General features: G+C 39.5%; 1 protein-coding gene and 1 long non-coding RNA gene across 4 annotated transcripts in view; both read left to right on the top strand.

Annotated features, from left to right (window-relative positions):
• The window catches only part of LOC105492957 (LIM homeobox transcription factor 1 alpha), a 155,380-nt gene that overhangs the window by 17,258 nt on the left and 116,651 nt on the right, over positions 1-21,471 (top strand). The gene's annotated exons all lie outside the window — the stretch shown is intronic.
• On the top strand, positions 348-20,982 carry LOC105492954 (uncharacterized). Its single transcript, XR_011608450.1, has 3 exons — positions 348-1,846; positions 20,050-20,217; positions 20,836-20,982. It is a non-coding gene; the product is annotated as an uncharacterized lncRNA (long non-coding RNA).

Raw genomic sequence — 21,471 nt, 5'->3', positions numbered from 1 at the left:
ACAGCATTTTATACCATATAAAAGCTATACAGTAAAAAGAAGTTGAAGAAATAGGGGAAGTGATGTGGCCATTCTTTCAAGAAGACGGGTAGTGAAAAAAAGATGGGGGGAAAAGATAGCACTTGGGATAGAGATAGAATAAAGGGAAGATGCTTAGGATGAGGTAGTTTTGAGCCTGCTTGATGGCTAAGGTGAATTTAGCCAGGGAAGGAAGGAAGTTGAAGATCCAGGAGGGAGAGTGGGCATCCATCTGATAGAGGAGAAACCTGGGGAAGGGTCAGGGACACATCTGGGGCACAGGTTCTGCCCCTGCTCTGCTCCTTCCCAACCACCACTCCTTCCCTTTGTTCTTTTGTGCATTTCCCTGTGGATTGGTTGGAACTGATCACTGCAGTACAGGGGCTGGCAGTGGTGGGTCTGCTTTCCATCACTCCTCAAGGCCACTCAGTAGGTGAGAGCTTCTCACAGAGCTGCTTTGGCAATGCGTTCCTGGGTCATGGGCCTGGGAATGGCAGTAGAGCGAGGCTCCCACCTATTTCCTTCTTCTTCAGATACCATTCATCTCAGTGGAAAGCTCACCTGCCTGACCTCTTTTTGTGTTTGCTCCTGATCCATGCAGAGCTCTATTGCGTGTTGTCCGAAGTACACCACCACATGGCCAATTCCCCAAGACAGGTCTACAAGCCTCCCCAGGCCAGGAACCAGTCAGCTGTGCCTATGTGCGTGCCTGTCAGTTCAAGAGCTTTTGCTTTCTGTGATGCTTAGGAGGACTCTCAAAACAAGAGAGTTCAGGGTGTGGGTACCATCTTCCTTGCTTACCAGACTGTAGTGACGCAGCCTGTACCCAGCTATTGCTGTTCTGTAGCGTTATCCACTTGGTTGGTTAATACGTTTACTTCCCCAGACTGGAGAGTAGGGTGACTAGTGGATAACAGTGGGTTTTCAGAATCTTTGAGCTTTTTAATTCTGTCTTTGTCTCTGCTTTGGCTGGCTGGGCCTGGGCAAATCATTTAACCTCTTTGAGATGATCCCATTTATTGCAGTGCCTTTACCTTGAGCTCTCTGAGGTGTGGAACATGCTCACAAACTTCCTGATGTGTGCAATGGTGGAGAATTAATTGTTTTGACAGGGAGAGGGAGAACAGTGTGTGGTCAGGTGGGAATACTTCCCTAGGTCTAGGGCTGTCATATCCATATAACCATAGAGAAGAAACAGTGACAAGGTCATAAGGGGCCAGACCTCTGAGCTTAGAAGGGAATTAAACTGAACTTGGTGCTACCAAGGAAGCCAAGTATTTTCCAATGGCTCTGCTTCTGTGGCCAGCAAATTCAGTGGAAAATATATTAGTGACGGGTTATTTGATATCATAGACATCCAACTAATTCATGGAATGGATTTTTCTACTTGTCAACTGGTTGTTAGACCTTAGTTTGGACTGAGCTCAATAGAGCTAGAAGGGAGACTTGGGTAGAGAACTGTAATACAAATTGCAATACTTAATGCTATATTATTTTTCAATTTCCCTGTTGACAGTTAAAGAGCAAGGGCCAAATGAAATGCACTCTTTTAAATGGCAACATGGACACAGTGGGATTGTTGGAAAGCCATTAGTAGGCAAACCTAGTTAATATCAGCTCAGGTAAATGCTCTCCATCACTGGCCCCTTTCCCCCAACTCAATTATTAAAGGATTAAAGGACTTTCCCAATGAACTCCCTTAAAAATTTAATGATGTGCAGTATTGCAGAGGTCAAACTGTTACAATGAAGCGATTTCAGCTTTGCCCTGACGTTGCTGGCTAATCAGAGAGAGAGAAGGTTCTGAAGCTCACATTACCTGCAATGTGGTAAGGCCCACCATCAGTAAAGTCACATGCTGTGGAATCCAGGGAGCTCATATTCCTGACTTTTACCAGATTGTGCTAATTTCTGGGGACAAAATGGAGGGAGAATACGTCTTTCTGGTAGCCTTCCAATTAGTGTGGCATCTGTCCAGATAGTACTTATTCTCTCTTAGAATTGAATAGTGTTTTTAAGAGATGCTAATGGAAAAAGATGTGTCCCAGACCTTGGTTTGATGTTAAATTGTGCATAAGGGGTGAATCAGTTCTCAATGGCTGCTGGCAACCTTCTTAAACATGGAACATGTACTTTGAGTTGCCGTTTTTGGGGTATTAACACACACACACAGAGAAACACACACACACACACACACACACACAGACACACTCTGTCCACTAGCACAAGTGAGGATATGCCTATGTGGGGTCAGTGGGCAAGTTCAAAGCTGTAGCTTGTGGCCAACTGAAACTGAGTTAACTCCTCTTGGTGTCTTTGGGGACCCAATCCATATCCTTAGACTCAGGAGCACCAAGAGGTAAATAATGGAGCTAACCAGCCACAAGCAAGCTATTTTAAAATCCAAGGACATCAGTACACAGTGAGTGCTCTGGAAATGCAGCTCTGCAGTCGGGAATGCAGTCAGGGGTGAAGATGGCACTTCTGGATTAGTGGCATCTGTCTTACTAAGTCTCAATGGCAAGAGACAATGCACCTCATGACAGCCTTATTAGTGAGTCACTTAGCATGGAGAAGTCCCAGATTTCAAGGATCATTCCTAATTTTAAAGCCCGTTTTGGTATAGGATCTACTATTTGTTTCTTTGTTTTCTAAAACCCGTTCCTATTTGGTTATTTTAGAGTTGGAGTTCAGATTATTATCATTTTTCATGCATAGCTGCTTTTCAATCTTCCCTTCAAAAGGTGAATCCATTGTGACTCAGTTTCTTTTCTCTATGCTCTGAAATTATCATTTAATTAAAGATATTGTTAGTTTAGAGTAAGATTTAGAATTGTGGCCTTAACCCTCAGTTTCAACTTGAAAGATAAATTTTAATTCATTCATTTATTTTGTCTACCAATACTTGTTGAGCAACTACTATGTATGAGGCATTGTTACAGTTACTTGGGTTACAGCAGTGATTATATTCTAGATGGAAAGAAAGAAAATAAGCAAAATATCTTTCTCCAGATATCCACAAATTTGACTCCTCCCTCATGTGTGTACTAAATGTTCATATTCTCCTACTCTGACCACCTATTTAATATTTCAGCCCACTCCTACTCTCCCCATCTTCCCATAATTTCTGCATAGTTTCTCTTTTCCCAGACCATTAATTATCTTCCAGAATATACTGTAGTTTATTTCTTTAGTATTTAAATATATTGTTTGTTCTCCCCATCAGATTGTAATCTCCATGAATGCAAGGACTATCGTTTTGTTCACAAGTCTGATGCCTGGAATAGGATAGGCATTAGGTCGTTAAGGAAGGGTTGGAGTAATTGAATGTGAGAGTGAATGAAAGTGAAGACAGAAGGATGATTCCAAGATATTCCCCCTGAGCTGGGTGTATGGTGATGACCTGTACTGAGATGGCAACGGTGTAGGTAGAGGGCTTGCAGTAGAGGTAAATAATTAGCAAATTTGTTAAAGAGGCTTATGGAGTAGGGGTAGAGCAAGGCTTTTCTTGGATGTGGACAAGATAGTACTCTGCTTCTTAGCACCATTACTTTATTCTTTAAAAACATCTTCAGAGGCCAAAAAGAAAGGGGAAGTGTAAAGGAGGCAAGCAAGTGAAAAATCCAGTGATGTTGATATTTGCGGGCTCTCATTGTGTCTGTTTGTGTCTTGTTTCTGGGGAACAGGGCCCCTAGATTTGAGTAGATCTTGAAAGTGTCCTGTGATCCCGAAATGATTAAAGGTTAGTGATCTGGAAGGAAGGAAAAGTATTAAGTATTAGGCACATTCTAACAAGGAAATAACATTGTGAGAAAGAAGGACAGGAAGATACAAGAACCCTCAACCCCAAACCCCACCCCACCCCCGACAACAGGGACATGGGTTCAAATCCCAGCTCTGTTAACACCTGGGGAATCTCTTTCCTTATTTCTAAAAGGCAGGCACTAGCTCTTTACATACGTTTTAGGGATTAAATATATGTATGCTGTAAAGCATTTAGTAAAGATTCTTGATAAATGGGAGTTAATTATACTAATAATTTACTTGGTAATGTTTAGCAATACCAACCAATTGCAGAGTAGGCTCACGTGGGCAATTTTATTCTCATACCAGTGGCTTGTTTCTTTCATTACCTTTAAACCTCAGCATTACTTTTTCTAAGAATTCTCAGTGGATATACCTGATATTATAAAAGGATGTAAAAGCTGACAGATTGCCTCATAAAGTAAAAACATACATCAGATTCAAGAAAAAAAAATCAAGAACAAGAAATACTTGGTTTAAGATCAGGAGCTTCAAATAGAAGATAAAATATACTTACCCTTGTTGGTTTATACAAACTGACTGATGAACTTAAACTGTAGTCATCCAGTATTTATTTGATACATTAATCCCAAGCTGAAAAATAATTAGCAAATTTGTTAAGGAGGCTTATGTTTACCTTTCTTTGCTAATTGTGATCATTTGTTGGTAATCGAATGTAGAACTGTGTTCCACTGACTTGATTATAGCTGTCAGGAGGGAAATAATGCACTTGAATTTCACAAATATGTGTGAACTTTATGTGTCTCATACTGTGTTTAAGAGAGGCCCACTCTCTCTCAGAAGGTATGCATAATGACAAGATTTATTGAGTTATTGATCATCCTTTATAAATGAGACCACAAAATTCTCCCTAATTAATCCATTTGTTAATATTAATTTAGTGAATGGAAATACACTCAAATTATCAAATGTGTCTATAACAATTATTAATTTATGCATACATTATGTATTTTTGCTTTTATAAGAGTTCAAAGTCTTCAAATTTTTATTTTTTAAGGAGATCATGTACAGTTTTCTCTCAACCCTTTCAAGATTCCCTTTGAAGATACCATGCAAACTGTGGGCAGTGAATATTGAAAGTTTAAAAGAGAGGAAGGTCATATTTTAAGTACATAATACAAGTTATTCCTAATTTGTAATCCTATATTCTGTCTTTCCATTTCAGAACCCAAACTAATTTACATAGAAATATTTTCTTCCAAATTTGAACCTATAGTAAACCTCTTAACAAAGGGGTGGTGTTTCAGTAATATAATTCAAGGTAAAAACAATTCAGGACTTGTGGGCAGAATTACTCCATCAGGGAATACTCTAGGACAGAATTTCCTCCCTGGCCACCCTTGAAAGGTGACTCTAGACCTCCTGAGACTGACTGACTGAGGTGGGCTACAGCTCCCAGGCACAGTGGCCGGAGAATGGGCATTCCTGGAGGGCTTCTGCCCTTCTCTCAGGAGATCAAGAGAGTGGTCTTGGGCCCCTGAAAGAGATCTCTTCCCTTAGCTTGTTGCACTAATGCCTCTTCAGTTATAGACTTGCTGGGTGTAAAGAAGAGTGAGGTTCCTCTCAATTCCTTTCATGGTCAGGACAACATCAGCATAAAAAGAATTTAATTTAAGCAACATGGCACAGTATTTAGCTTCCTCATAATTAGTCATGTGATTATGTATGCTTACTTTGGAAATAATGTCAGGGTATGTGAGAGTCAGACCTGGTTTGAAACTTGTCATTTATTAGTTGTGTGACCTTGGATGGGTATTTGATATCTCTATGCCTCCGTTTCTTTCCATTTAAAGTTAGTTACCAACTTCAAAAGAATGTTTTGAGTTTTAAATGAGATGATGAATGTAAATAATTTAAAACTTACTGTTACTAAGTTGATGATGAGTTAAAACTTAACTCATCATTATCATCATCATCATCATTATGGAATTGGAGACAGCTGTGATTGTATTGCTAGAATATTCTGTGTCTACTCATTTTTCCTTGTGCCTTTTCAACTGAATTGCAAGCTGGTTAGTTGATTGCTATCCAGGAATCCATTCATTGCTTTGTTCATGTTGTCTGTGGGTCAGTTGGCAGTCTCATGTAAATGATTCATACTATCTCAATCTTGGATTTAGTGGTGCAGCCGTTTTGTGTGTCTTGACCCAGCTCTGTCTATGTGAGTCCATTTATCAGTCATTAGGCTACCCTTCACCTATGTCTTTGCCAGTCACTGCGTTTAATTTTCCTTAGCTTGAATTTATTCACTTCTATAAGGGAGATACTAATCAATTTATGTCACAAGTGGTTGTCATATGAGACATTCTATGCAAAGGTGCTTCAAATCTGTAGAAAGCCATACAGCTGTGAGTTCTTATTAATATTTAAGAGTCATAGACAATCCCTACAAGGGATATTAGAAAACACCTAATGTAACTGCTTCTTTTTAGAACAAGGAGCCCAAGATCCAGGGAGGTCATCATTATTATTGAGCCTGGTGTTTTCATTGTGTATGTGTGTGTGTTTGTGTGTATGCTTGTGTGTGTGTATAAATGATGTTCTTGGGCTTCAAGAACTATAAAGTGTTTTGGAGAGTGAAGGTGGATAAAAACAAAATGTGTAGAGAACAAGTGATTTTTATCATTTAGAGAAAAACTGTGCAGAAGAGACAGTGAATGCAATGGGAAATTTTTAAAAATTTTAAATTTGTATTTAAAAGGGGGAGATTGATGCTGTTCAAAACTTGGAGTATCACCATGAGAAAAGTGGCCTTGAGTGAATCCTTGAAGGATAAAAAGCAAATGCTGAGAAGAAAAGGGGGCCTGGCACGGTGGCTTACGCTCGTAATCTCAGCATTTTGGGAGGCTGAGGCGGGTGGATCACCTGAGGTCGGGAGATGGAGACCATCCTGGCTAACGCGGTGAAACCCCGTCTCTACTAAAAATACAAAAAATTAGCCAGGCGTGGTGGCTCATGCCTGTAATCTCAGCTACTCGGGAGGCCGAGGCAGGAGAATCACTTGAACCCAAGAGGCAGAGGTTGCGGTGAGCCGAGATTGTGCCATTGCTGGGCAACAAGAGCGAAACTCTGTCTCAAAACAAATCAAAACGAAACAAAAAGAAGGAAGGCAGTCCAGGCAAAGAGGTAAGAATAAAGGCCTAGTGAGTCTAGGAAAACAGACACTGTGTCATGTAATTATCACCATAATCTCATTGGAGATAAGGAAATTGAGGCTCCAAGAGGCTAAGTGATGGTTCCAATGCTGCATGGTTTCTAAAAGAGGCATAGGTGGGAGTGAGGCTCAGGTTTTCTAGTGGCAAGTCCGGTGCTCTTTGCACTGTGTCACAGCTGCTTTGTGTGTAAGACAAAGCCCTGGAGATGCTGTCTGTTCAGTCACCACGCTATAGGGAAAGGTTATGCCAATTCTTTCCATGAAAATTTAAATGCAAATAGCTCTGAGGCAGTTCTGTTGCTAAGAAGATAGGCTTAAGTCACTGTCTAAGAATAAGTGTAGTGATTTTTCTAGATACAATTACCGCAAAACTCCATCTTATTCCTTGATAGAATGAATGTTGAGAAACAAAATAAGCAACGGTGGATGTGTTTGCTTGATACATTTTCTTTTCACAATTTCTTCTAGGTTTGGGTGCACATTAATTTGACCATTAATTATTGTAATTGTATTCTGAGCATAAAAATATTTAACATTATATACCTATGTGTGTGTGTGTGTGTATATATATATATCTATGCATATACTCATATACAGGTGGAATCATTGGACTTTAGAAATGGAAAGTACTTCATATATTATATATAGTGTAATAGTTAAAAATAGGAAACAGATTGCCTTATTCCTAATCTTTGTTTTTTTAAAGTATATTTTCTGTAGACAGTAGATAGCTGAGTCTTGTTTTTTTTTTTAATCCATTCTGACATTTTATCTCTTTCTTTTAATTCAAGTTGTTCATTCATTAACATTTAATGTAATTATTGATACAGTCAGAGCCAGGTCTACCATTTTACTAGTTACTTTCTATTTATGCACTCTGTTGCTTGTTCTGTGTTCCTTTCATGTCTTCTTTTTGTTTATGGAATTTTTAAAGAATTTTATTTTAATTTACTTATTGTTTTTAACCTATATCTCTTCACATTATTGTTAATTTTTTAGTGGTTGTTCCCAGGATTACAATATACCTCCTTAAAAATTCACAGTATACTTAGAGTTAATATTGCACATAACATGTAAGAGCCTTGAAACTATATACATCCATTTACTCTCTTCCTCTATTCCTCTTGCTATAGTTGTCAGTCTTTTCCCCCCGTGTTCTTTATTTACTTATTTATCTTTATTTTATTTTATTTTTTTGAGACCAAGTCTCACTCTGTTGCCCAGGCTGGAGTGCAATGGCATAGTTTTGGCTCACTGCAACTTCCACCTCCTGGGTTCAAGCTATTCTCATGCCTCAGCCTCCTGAGTATCTAGGATTACAGGCACCTGCCACCATGCCTGGCTAATTTTTGTATTTTTAGTAGACACAGGGTTTTGCCGTGTTGCCCAGGGTGATCTCGAACTCCTGGGCTCAAGGGATTCACCCACCTTGGCCTCCCAAAGTACCGGGATTACAGGTGTGAGGCACCGGGCCTGGCCCCACCTTGTGTTCTTTAGATTAGATAACTTCTATTTGTCTGTCTTTAAGTTCATAAACATTTTTGTCATTTCCAATCTGCTGTTAAGCTATTCTGGTGAATTTTTTACTTCAGATATTGTACTTTTTAGTTCTAGAATTCCACAGCCTAGTAGCCACTAGCAACATCTGCTCATTTAAATTTAAATGAATTAAAAAGATTTCTTTAGTTACATGCCACATTGCCAGTGCTCGATAACTACATGTGACTAATGACACTGATTGAGCAGCAAAGATACAAATCTTTTCCATCACTGCAGAAACTTCTATTGGACAGTATTGCTTTTGAATTTTCATTTGATTTTTTATAGTTTGTATTTCTCTGCTATTTCCTATCATTTCCTTTTTTGAGCATATTTTTCTTCACATCGTTGAGCATAGTTTTAATAGATGCTTTAAAATCCTTGTCAGCTAATTCCAGCATCTGGGTCACTTGAGGGTTGGCCTCTGTTGATCATCCTTCTTCTTGAGTATAGGTCATGTTAATAATTTTAAATCGTATCCTGGACATGACACATTATCAATAACCTGAATTGTTATGTTCATTCAAATAATATTTATATCTTATTTTTGAAAATTTCCAGTAGACAGTTAACTTGGCTGAACTCAAACTGCAAGCTCTTCCCTGTGGTGAGCTCTAGGGAAATAATCTACAGGGAATCTCAGTTCAGTTCTTTGATCCTGAATCGGGCTACTTGGAGTGTGTGTGTAGGTCAGGGCTCAGCTGGACATTTGGATAAAGCTTATATATAGAATTTGGAACTCCTCCTCTCTGTGTCTTTCCAGGTTTATTCCCTCACTTTCTAACTTCTGTGTTTACCCCAGATTTGGTCCTCTAGTTCTTCTAGTCAGTAAAACTATGGGTTTTCCATCTGAGTTTCTTAGTTACCTTGTATGACGAAAGGCTGTAAGAACGGGAAAATCAAGGTCCAGTCCCTTCTTCCGTGTGGTGACTCCCTTTCAATATCTGCCTACTTTTGGTCCATTATCTGCTATCTTCACATAGTTGTTTCCTATATGTTGTTTACAGTTTAGAATTATCTGGGGGAGGTTGGTCTCATAGGAGCTACTCAGCCTTTACTGGAAGAGGAAACTTGTTTCAGATTTTTATTTTTTATTTGTTTATTTTTGAGACAGGGTCTTGCTCCGCCGCCTAAGCTAGAGTGCAGTGGCATGATCTTGGCTCGCTGCAGCCTCAACCTCCTGGGTTCAACCAATCCTCCCACCTGAGCCTCCCAAGTAGCTGTGACTACAGACATGTGCCATCACGCCCAGCTAACTTTTAAATTTTTTGTAGGGACAGGATCTCTCTATGTTACCCAGACTGGTGTTGAACTCCTGGGCTCAAGTGAACCTCCAACCTTTGCCTCCCAAAGTGCTGGGATTACAGGCATGAGCCACCATGCCTGGCCTCATATCTTGACTCAGTCACTTATGTAACCTTGTTAGTAACCTTGTTATTAACTTCTTATGCCTTAGTTTATTTATCTGTAAAAAGAGAATAATAATAACTGGCTTAAAATATTGTTGGGAAGATGAAATAAGTGCAACTATATAAAACACTTAGAGTTATTTCTGATACAGACTAATTGCCCCATGTTAGTTGTTGTTAACAGTAGGATAAATTCAGTCTTCTCATTTCTCATATAAGGAAGTCACATTGCTAATGAGCAGCAGGGCCAGCACTGGAACCCTGATTCCCAGCTGGGCCACACAGATAGTCCATAAACATACTCAAACAATGTGTCAGTCTTGGAGGTAGTGATTTGCCTAACAATAACATTTTTGATTGTTTGATGTACTATAGCTCTATAAATTATTTTATACTTCCACAGTTTTTGATTTTTTGAGAGGTGAGTGAGTGGACAGTCTGATAGGTTTTACTAATAACAGCCTCTTCTGTCAGACTCCACCAAAATTTTCTGTTTCCTCTGATTTTTTTTAACCCCTTATTCACCTATATCACTGTAAGGCTTTTTTTTTTTTTACAGTGGTGGGGGTGGGAAGATTGCATGTGAGCACTTACTGCCTTCTGCCTTCAACTACATTGTTCTGTTCTCTTTTCGCATTTAGTGGGAATGTTCAATTTTACTCCCTTTACTCCAGCATGAATTAGCTTTCTAGACTATGTCATGCTGGTTGCCCTTCACTAAGTGGCCTTTGGTTTGCTGACATGTTTTGGGGACAGAGAGGCCCTGTCTTGCTTGGAGATCAAGCGGTGTATTTGCACATCTCCTCTGTGTGGGAGACTGATATGCTTTGGCTCCCTGTCCCCACCCAAATCTCATTTTGAATTGTAATCCCCATAGTCCCCACATGTTGAGGGCGAGACCTGGTGGGAGTGGATCATGGGAGTGGTTTCCCCATGCTGTTCTCATGATAGCGAGTGAGTTCTCAGAAGAACTGATGGTTTTATAAGTGTTTGACAGTTCCTCTTACACATGCTCTCTTTCTCTCACGTGCCACCATGCAAGACATGCCTGTTTCCCTTTCTGCCTTGGTTGTAATTTTTCTGAGGCCTCCCCAGCCATGCAGAACTGTGAGTCAATTAAACCTCTTTTTAAAAAAATAAATTACCCAATCTTGGGGAAGTTCTTTCTAGCAGTGTGAAAATGAACGAATACAGAGACCTCTCCAATTCTCAGCTCAAGGCTCTCTTTTGCCATGGGGGAGGTATGCCCTGATGCACATTGATACCATAATGAGCATCATTTTGTATTTTGAGATTTCTACCTCAGAGAGATAAATTGCATTATTTTTCCTGACAATTGCGCTGTGAGCTGAGATTATTTCTGGAAGCCATGTTCTTTCTATGTGGGATAAGATCCTGAGATAAGACAAGAAACACAAAGGAGTAAGATGTGAATAGGACGTGCCTTTGCCTTTGTTGTGCAGGAGGAAACCTAGAACTCACTGGAAAATTAAGGTCTGCTTCATGTTTTATTCTAGTTGTGCCTCTGTGAATATGACTGGGTTGGATGGGGCCGAATCTCTCCGTTGGTCCACCTCCCTGGGTCTCACTCATGCTGCTGTGCCTCCAGCAGGATGCCAGCCACCAAGGGCACAGGTGCATTGTAAATATGGCCCTGTTGGGTGGATCACATAGTTCAGTCTTCGTTGGGTTTCTGGCCAGATACTGGGCAGAGTTGCAGATAGGTGGGAGTGCTGCAGAGGTATAACAGAAAGCTTGCTTCCAGACTGCAGGGCTTGTATTAGGCTCACTTGTACCCGCTTGTTAACTTTCCACACTGTGGACATAGCACTATGGGACAGCCTCGTGCCCAGCAACAGATGTACATCGTTATGTGATCTGTTTATGTCACATGCTAACAGGTTGTTACTGGACCTAAAATCTAGATGAGTGAACACTATGACCTCAACACAGATCATGGAACAGATACTTTGCCTGTGGGCAACTGACCATAATCCACAGGTTTCTGTTTGAAACAGTGAGAAAGGACTAAACAAGCGTGCAGGTTGGTGTTTTTGTTAATGCAATTTTCTTTCTCTCGGCTTGTGCCATATGCTCTCCTCCTTATCTCTCCTTCCACTCTCATTGTTCTTCCTTTTCCCCCTAGTCTCAACCCTAGAAGCAGAGTGAAGTCATGCAACTTCCTCATTTCTATATTAGATAGAAATATTTTTCCATTAAAGTTCCTTGCTGGACTCTTTAAGTTGAGGTGGTGGCTGTCGCAGCTTTGCCCTTTCCCCATCTTTGAGAATTCCCTGGTAAAGGCCTCTTAGTGAGAAGGATTTACAATGGAGACAATGCTGCTTTCACAGCTTTTAATTATACTTGACTCCTTCTGAAGCTTCCTGCTGGCAGCAGCTACCTTGTTGAAGAGGGACTGGATTGGGGCTGTGATCAGTGTGGGAGTCCCTCCCTTCTTGCTTGGGCAGTGTGTCCAGACCCGAGTGGCTCCTATAGTCCAGCTTCAGCTTCATTCCCTGGTGGTGGAGTGCTGTGGGGCGAGAAACCTGAGGCTGTCAGTGGGGAGGGGATTCCTAAGCACTGGTTGTTCAGAGCAGTGGAGGAATGGCTGCCCTTGTGTCAGTGTCCTTTCTGGATGGGTTCTGGGATAGGATCTGGAGTTCAAGACTCAGCTCCAGGATTTGGCAGCAGTTCTGACCTTGCCTTCTGGTGGTTTGGCACACTCAGAAGGCCATCTTCAGTGGCTCTTTCTCTAAGTCAGGCTTGGCTTTGTTGGGATCAGGGTGACCTGGGGCTTTTTCTGGGTGTCCCTATCTACTGCACTAGTCCTTTGAAACATAGCTTGGACCTGTACTTGGTTGTATTGCAAAGGCAGAGTTAGCCCATTGTTTGGGTTGCACTTGGATTTCTTCTCTCCTTGGAGTACTGCTGCTTCCTCCTTTTGGTCCCTCTGTGGTCCTTTCCCATAGTCCTCTCCTTATATCTCTTTTGCCTACCTTCTTCCAACCAATGAACTTGTCCACTCTCCCAGTTTCAGCTGGCATCCCAAGAGGGTGACTTCTGGATCTCAAACCTACCAAATCCATCTCCACCCTAGTCTCTAGATGCATGTTTTCAGCTGCCCAACAAGAACATTTCAAGGTAATTGAGTTGTTGAGCCATGGTGGGTATAGTAGGGTTTCTCTGTGTCAGTACTATTGCCAATTTAAGCCATATGATTCTTTGTTCTGTGTGTGTGTCTTGGCGGGGAGGGCTGCCCTGTACGTTGTAGGGTGTTTATCAGCATCTCTGGCTCTACCCACTTGATGCCAGTGGTGATTGCAGTTGTAACAATCAAGTATATCTCTAGACATCAAGAATCTCTCCTAGTTGGGGATCACTGGGGCATAGTGATACAAGTCACTGAAATAGGAACTGCATGGAACTGAGCAAGTTTGGGGGAAATGGTTGAGTTTGACAGGAAACAGGATGAAGAGGGCCTAGGAAGGGCTGGGGAAGAAAAGGATGCAGCCACTTGCAAAAGGAAGATGTGCTGGAGATCAACAGGCCAGGGGGCCGGTCTAGAATCTCCTCTTAACCAGCTGGCCCAGGCACACTTGACTTTGTTGGGCTTCAGTTTCTTCATGAAATAAATGAGAAGTTGGCCTAGATAAAATGTAAGGCCCTGCTGCCCTGTGATCCTTTTCCCACTTGTTTAATATCATTGACCAATTCTAAAAGAATACCATCTCCATTGATGAGTGATTCCTCCAAAGGCAAAGAAAGCAGGAGAGAGAGGAGCACATTTGCGGGGAGTCTGCAAAGCAGCTGCAGTTAATATTACCCTGATTTGCAGACATTCCTAGTGGATCCTGAGAGAATCATGCCTTGCCTAGAGGGTGCAGGGGAGTACTGATCCTCAGAAGCCATCATATGGAAATCGGACTCAGTGACAGCTCAGGCATGTCCAAAACCCAAATATCTTCTCTCCTATCTCATCTACCCCCTTCCCCTCCTCCCCATCTCTAGCTTCTTTAATCATCATTTCCACCCAGCCTTCTCACGCCTATTGGAAAGATCTGGGAGGCCGGTGATGGATTTGACTGAACAGTGTGTAATATAAAAGGGCAGAGCTGGGCCTGAAGGGACCAGGGGCTGCACGAGCTCCAATATTGCTTCCTCCAACAGGGCAGTGCTGGGGAGCCCCTCTGGGATTACTCACACAATATTACTGCCACTGATGAGGATGGGGGAAGGAAGGGGAGGCAGGCAGGCATGGGGGAGGGTCTTAGGGTAGCTGCAGATGAGGCTGAGAATAACAACAACAATCATAATGGCAATATTTTAATAATAGTAAAAGTAGTGATAATTGTGTTTTCCAGGTTTATTAACTTTGGGAAGTCTGGTTTATTAACTCTCCTGGCTTATTAACTTTGAGAAGTCTTTGCTCGTCACAGCATATGCCTGAGGCTTGCTGGTGTTTGAGTTCATCAGTCTCAGGCTCTCGAAGAGAAAGAGGGGCACAGGAGATAGGGGAGGGGGGAGACACAGTGATATTTGAAGTAATTAGAGAGACTTTATTGAAATCAAATGCACAGGCAAGAAATGGTAATTAACTGAGAAGAGGATGCTCTGTTCTCTCTTATCCAAGGACTGTGGGGCTGTCACAGATAATCTTCATCTTGGGGGCACTGGATAGCTTGTGAAAAGGCAGAGTTGGAAAGAATGTATACACACACATAAGTATATATATGTGTGTGTATATATATATATAAATAGTGATCTAAATTAAACAATGAAGGAAAGGAATTATACTATCCTCATCTAGTTATCATTGGTACAGAATACACAAAAGAAAAAATAAAAACATTAGAATGGTTTCATTAGAATTTATAGTTCTGTTTCTCCAGTTATTCACTAGTACAGATAATCCAAGAGTAAGTAAGGGGAACAAACTGATTTTACAGGTTTGGGGAGGCCAGATAGAGATCTTTTAATGAGAATTATGGTGAGGAGCAGGATCTTGTTTTGAGACCGGTATCATGATATTGGGAGTAAGAATCTAGTAGGTAGAGTTTGCTTGGGTTTGTTTTAGGGGCTGTGCAGTAGTCTTTGGAGGATTTTAGAGATGATAATGTGGTAGTTGTCTGGGGGCTTAGGAGTGGCAGGGGCTCCCTGGAGAGATGTTTAGCTCACATAAGGAAGACTTTGTAACAGTGCTTTAAACTTGGGGTGAATCTTTGTTATAACATTGGTATAGAAGGCACTCAAGAATTCTTCTTATATTAAACATTTACTTACCATGTTTCAGCACAAAGAAGAAAGCTGGCTTAACTAAATGACACCGATATCAAAAGAGCACTGTATTTGGAGTCAGAAAACCTGGGCTTAAGATGCCCTTTGAACCTCAGTTTCTTCATTTGTAAAAATGGGCAAATTATTTCTCTGATAAGGCTGGTATAAAGATCATATGGGATAATGAAATTTGAGTAACACTCTGTAGACTGTAAAGAGCTGTACACCTTTAGGATTAAAAACAATTCATGTTGTTATTAATATTTATTATTTTATTAATCCAAGACTCCATGGTCCTGTAGTTGCAAATATTCCTTTTCTCCCTATATCTCCGGTGGTTTTGCTTTACGTTTGCCCTCCTGGAGCTGGATGATAAAGAGCTGGTCTGTCAACATTGACACAAGGATTGCTCTGGGTCTCGATGTATTCAATCAGTAATTTCACTCGCAGTTTCTTTTGTCAGTGCTTTGAGACTTGTGGCCAAAATGCACTGTGGACACTCAAAGGCTCTCCTGTATTACAGAGATTTACTTCTAATTAGGAGAGTAGCAAGTTGAGAACTGAGCTCCTCATCAGGGTAGTGCTGCTCTTGGGCTGGTAGAAGGAGGCTTTGACCAGAGCCCTGAGTTCAGCTGCTCACAACTCGAATGTTCAGCCCTAGGTGGGTGTTAGTCTTCTTATGCTGACTAGTCTGTGCCCCTCACGTTCTGCAGGTGGTCCGTCTGAGAAAGCAGGCGCTGCTAAGTAATCATCTCACTTATTCAACGTCCGTTCCACAGTGTGCCATGCATGAGTCTTATTTTCACCTTTCTCATGGACTGCTATCTGTATTAGGCTATTAGTACAGCTACACATAGAGTAGGAAGTGATGTGGGTTAATTTTGCTGTATCTTTAGAAATGAGATGATAGGTTAACTACAAGCATTTAGTAGACGCTTAACATCCAGTCAAACTTTTGTCTGTTCAGTAAAGTTTTTGTGCTGTAGTTGGGCCTATGGGAGGAACCAAAAGAAACAAGTCAAGGTCTTTGCCTTTGGTATTTTACAATCTAGTACAGGAGAAACAGCACAGATGTGAAAGTATTAACAGTGAAATCAAAACACACAAAAGTGATGGGGTATAAATTAAACACTCAAGGACTTATCACGAAGGAGCAAATAAGTCCTAAAATGGGGTGAAAAGTAGATCAAGGGAGAGGGAGGTTTTCTAGAGTAGGAAAATTTGGATTCAGATATTTAAAAAGGCAGTTTACAGAGATCAGTATTTACCATGTGTGCTGCTAGAAGGTGACTTTACGTCTAGGTATACATTTTATATTGTTACGGTAGTGTTCTTATTTTTAACATGTATAGAAATATTATTACATGAAACCAATAATGTCATGGCAGTGGTATAAAGTTTCTATTTTAAAATGAATCTGTTTAAGTAAAATGAATGAGTTGATTACAAATGTTAAGTTATAATTTTATGGTGGTGAGACTTTGCAGACACCGCTTTTGTGATATGAAAATTCCTGAAGCTTGGGAAACAGTGGCATAGATTATATTATGACCTTACATAGATTTGGTGCTTTATAATTCATGAAGCATTTCCATATATTTTGTATGGTTAACTGACCTATGTAGTGGGCTGGGCAGATAATATTACTCTGGAGCAAAGCAACATTTTGATACATATATTTATTAATTGAATTTTGACTACTCATTTTACACGCAAAGAAACGAGGCCTGGAGAAGTTGAGTTACTCAAGGTAAGACAGTTAGTAAGTAGTGATCTGGAATTACATTCTGGCCCTTTTGATTCTGAGATTTTTTCCATGGTAGGGGAGTAAGGGAGGTATTCCAGGTGAAGAGAACAACATTTGAGGAAATAGAGTTTGGAATCAGCAAATTGTGTTCTGATCTAAGGGACACAGCATTGGTGTACTGAATTAGGACATGATTAAAAATGAATGGAAAAGTCAGAAAAGACAAGGATAGGAATAATTGAAGAAGTGTTTTCAAAATCTAGGTGTTAGGGAACCATGGCGGGTTATTTTCTTCTGTTTGTTGAGATAAAAGTCATATAACATAAAATTCACCATTTTAGCCACTGTAAAGAGTATAATTCAGTGGCTTTTAGTACATTCACAATTTTGTGCAACCATCACCACTATCTAATTCCAGAATATTTCTATCATCCCTGAAAGAAACTCTGTGCCCATTAAGCAGACAGACTCTTTTCTTCATTTACCTCAGCCCCTACTTGGTTTTCTATCATTATAAATTTGCCTATTCTGGATATTTCATATAAAATAAATCATATAATATGTGGCCTTTTATGTCTGGCTTCTCTCACTTAGCATAAGCTTTTTGAGGTTCATCCATGCTGGAGCATGTATCAGTACTACGTTACTTTTTATGGATAAGTAATATTCCACTGTATATATGCACCACATTTTGTATATCATTCATTTGGTAGAAATTTGGATTGTTTCTGCCTTTTGACTGTTATGAATCAATGCTGCTATGAACATTTTGTACAAGCTTTGTTTGAACACCTATTTTCAGTTCTCTTGGGTCCGTGTGTAGGTGTGGAATTGCTTGGTCACATGGCAATTCTATGTTTAACTTTTTGAGGAACTGTCAAACTGTTTTCCACAGCAGCTGTACCATTTTTCTTCCCACCAGCAATATATGAGGGTTCCAATTTCTCCGTATCCTCACCAACACTCATTATTTTTCATTTTTGTATTATGGCCATCCTAGTAGGTATAAATGGTATCTCATTCTGGTTTTGATTTGCATTTCCCTAAAGACTAATGATGTTGAGCATCTTTTCATATTTTTATTAGCCATTTGTATGCTATTTTTGGAAAAGTGTCTATTCACGTCCTTTGCCCATTTTAAAGTTGTGTTTGTCTTTTTGTTGTTGAATTATTTAGCACTCTTTATATATTCTGGATATTAGACTCTTAATATCTGATTTGCAAATATTTTCTCCCATTTGGCGGGTTGCACTCTTTATATATCCTAGATACTAGACCTTTATATGTTATATGATTTGCAAATATTTTCTTCTATTCTGTGGGTTGTCTTTTCATTTTCTTGATTGTGTCTTTTGATGCACAAAACTTTTCAATTTTGGTAAAGTCAAATGATTTATTTTTTCTTTTGTTGATTGTGCTTTTGTTGTTATATCCAAGAAGCTATTGCCAAGCCATAAAAATTTATCCCTATATTTTCTGGTAACAGTTTTATAGTTTTTGTCCTTACAATTAGGTCTTTGGTTCATTTTGTGTTGATGTTTTATATGGTGTGAGGTAAGGCATGGTGGGTTCTTGACCATAGAAATTATTTGATGGAAGTATTAGGAAGATTATTCTGGCAGTTATGTTTAGAGTGAAACAGAAAAACTGGGAGAAAAACAAGAAAGCTATTGCAGAGGGGAGAGGAATCAAAACATATATTTTTTTTTTAGTAGTGGTTTTATTGAGATATAATTGACATGCCATAAAATTCACTCTTTTGAAGTGAATTGTACAACTCAGTGGTTTTTTAGTATGTTCACGGAGTTGTGCAATTATCACCCCTATTTTCACTATCATTTTAGAACACTGTCATCACCCTCCAAAGAAACTCTGTATTCATTACCAGTAACTACCTATCCATAACTCCTTAGCTCTTGGCAACCATTAGTCTACTTTCTGTTTCTGTGGATTTGCCTATTGTGGACATTTCACATAAATGAAATCATACAGCATGGGGTCTTTTTTATTTGACTTCTTTTACTTAGCATAATGTTTTTAGGGTTCATCCATGTGTAGCATGTATCAGTACTGCATTCGTTTTAATGGATGAGTAATATTTGATTATATGGATGTACCACATTTTATTTATCATTCAGCTGTTGATAGATATTTGAGTTGTTTTAACTTTTTTTGGCTACTATGAGTAATGCTACTGTAAACATTTATGTAGAAGTTTTAGTATGGACATAATGTTTAGCTTTTGTGTAATACTACATAGCATTTTGTCATTGTTTTCTACCTTTATCTTTTCTTACAATGTATCTGACTTATCCCATGGAATTACTATTGAGGCAGCTAAAATTACTGGCTTCCTTTTTAGATGGATGGCCTTATCTCTAGGCAATACTCCTAGCATCCCAGACAAGCTGGGTTACTTGTGATGACAATCCTATTTAGAAAGATATGCAATGAGCAAGACCAGGCAAATATTAATATTTCACAGGGTACACATTTGATCTTAGGGATGCTTCTGGAGTTTCTGCTGAATGTATGAATGTCTCTTTTAGGTTTGAGATGACTCTGTGGAGCCCCCTACTAGAGTACTGGTGCTCTGCCCTTGAGAAGACCCTTATGGCCAGTGACCAAAGCTTAATGCACACAGTCTCTTCTTTTCTCTCATTCTTCCTTCTGCCTTGCAGAATATCCTTCAAGACTCCCATCCTGACTCTTAATTTTTAGGGGAAAAACACATTTCAGTCTCTATATTTAATTTGTGCTTAGTGTCTTAGCTAACAATCACATTGGGGTGGGCTCAAGACCTCAGCAAACCAAAGACATTGACCTCTTTGTGGCATGCTCTCTATGGTGTGGGTGTTAGCCATCCTCACTGTATTCAGCACTTCTTGGGTTGAAGAGTCCAGGTTATGAGATAGTTATCAGTAGTACTGCCTTTTAACTTAATGTCAGCAGGTAGAAAACCAAAGGACAAAAGACATGAACAGATACTTATCAAAAGATCTCAACTTTCTACTCCAATTTTCTTAAGTGTTTATAAAGAAGTTTCTAGCATTTATAAAAGAAGCATTTTTACTTCTGTACTAGGGAGAAAACAAATGTTCCATACTACCCTATAAAGAAAAAAAATCTAGGTGGAGGTAGAGGTTGTACTGTCTTAGTGGTTGTTACACAGAAATATAACCCCGAAAAAGCTGGTGGCCCATGTGATTGAGAGTTACCATGTTGTAATGGTCAGAGACACTGAATTACAAGGTAAGTAAATGCTTAGTAGAGAACATTTGGAAAATATTAAAAATATAAAGAAATGAAAATAATCTATGATCCCACTATTTACAGATTACTTTCTTAGTATTTTGGTGTATTTCTTTCTAGTATTTTCCCCTCCCCCATTATTCATGTGTGTTTTTGTGTGTCTGCCAGTCTGTCTGCCTTTTGCCTATTCATATGATATGTACAGTCTTATAACCATCTATTTTCATTTAACATTATATTGTTAATGTTTTCCCATGTCATTAGTTTTTGAGAGTATGGTTTTAATGTTATGAAACTCAAGTCATAGAATGATTTGTTCTATTTATGATGTTACTAACACTTAGGTGGCCTTCCTGATAATATGTATTTTATTATATCTTGGATTATTTTCTTAGATTACTGGAGGGAGGATTATAGCAGAAAGCATATTAACATGTTTAAAGGTTTGATTTCTCTATTTTAAATTTTGTTTGTTACTAGCAACATAGAAATGTTTTTAGTTTTTATATATTGTCTTGTGTCTCTATACTTTACTAAATCTATTGTAAGCCTTTCCTTTATTCTCTTGGTTTTATTCATTTGCAAATCATAACTATTTTATCTTTTTCTTTCCAACAGTTGTATCTCTACGTGTTTATCTGTTTTTTAAGACAGAACTTCTTAAGTATTTAAATAGTAGAGATAATATGGAGCATTCTTGTCTCTCTCCTGGATTTAAAGGAAAATGAATGTCTTTCAACTGATTAAAGTATAATGTTGGCTGTGTGTTTGAGATTGCCATTCTTTATCATGTTAAGGAATGTCTAGTTCCTACTAAGAAGTTGGGGGGTGTGTGTGTGTGTGTGTGTGTGTGAGAGAGAGAGAGAGAGAGAGAGAGAGAGAGAGAGAAGAGATCTCAGCTGAAATACTTTCAGCTTCAGATAACAGAAAACATAATTAACCCGAGCTTAACCAGGAGGGAAGTTTGTTTCTTCCACATTACAAAATATCTGAGGATAGGCAGTACAGAGACGGTATGGTGGCTCATCGATGCCATCGGCAATCCAGGCCCTTTCTATTTTTTTCCTTTCCATATCTTTAGCGCATAGGTCTTTATTCTCAGGGCTACAGGAAGACTGTGCAGCTGCAGTTTTGTAATCACATTCCGGGTAAGAAGAGTGTAGGGCCGAAAGGTGAAGGGTAAAAGGCCAAAGAATCACACTAGCTGGGTCTTGTCTCCTTTAAAAAGCTGTCTTGGAAGCCACCCAGGGGCTT

This window comes from Macaca nemestrina, chromosome 1 (genome assembly GCF_043159975.1).
Source record: "Macaca nemestrina isolate mMacNem1 chromosome 1, mMacNem.hap1, whole genome shotgun sequence".
NCBI classification, from domain to species: Eukaryota; Metazoa; Chordata; class Mammalia; order Primates; family Cercopithecidae; genus Macaca; species Macaca nemestrina.
This window is presented reverse-complemented; position numbering and strand designations above follow the sequence as displayed.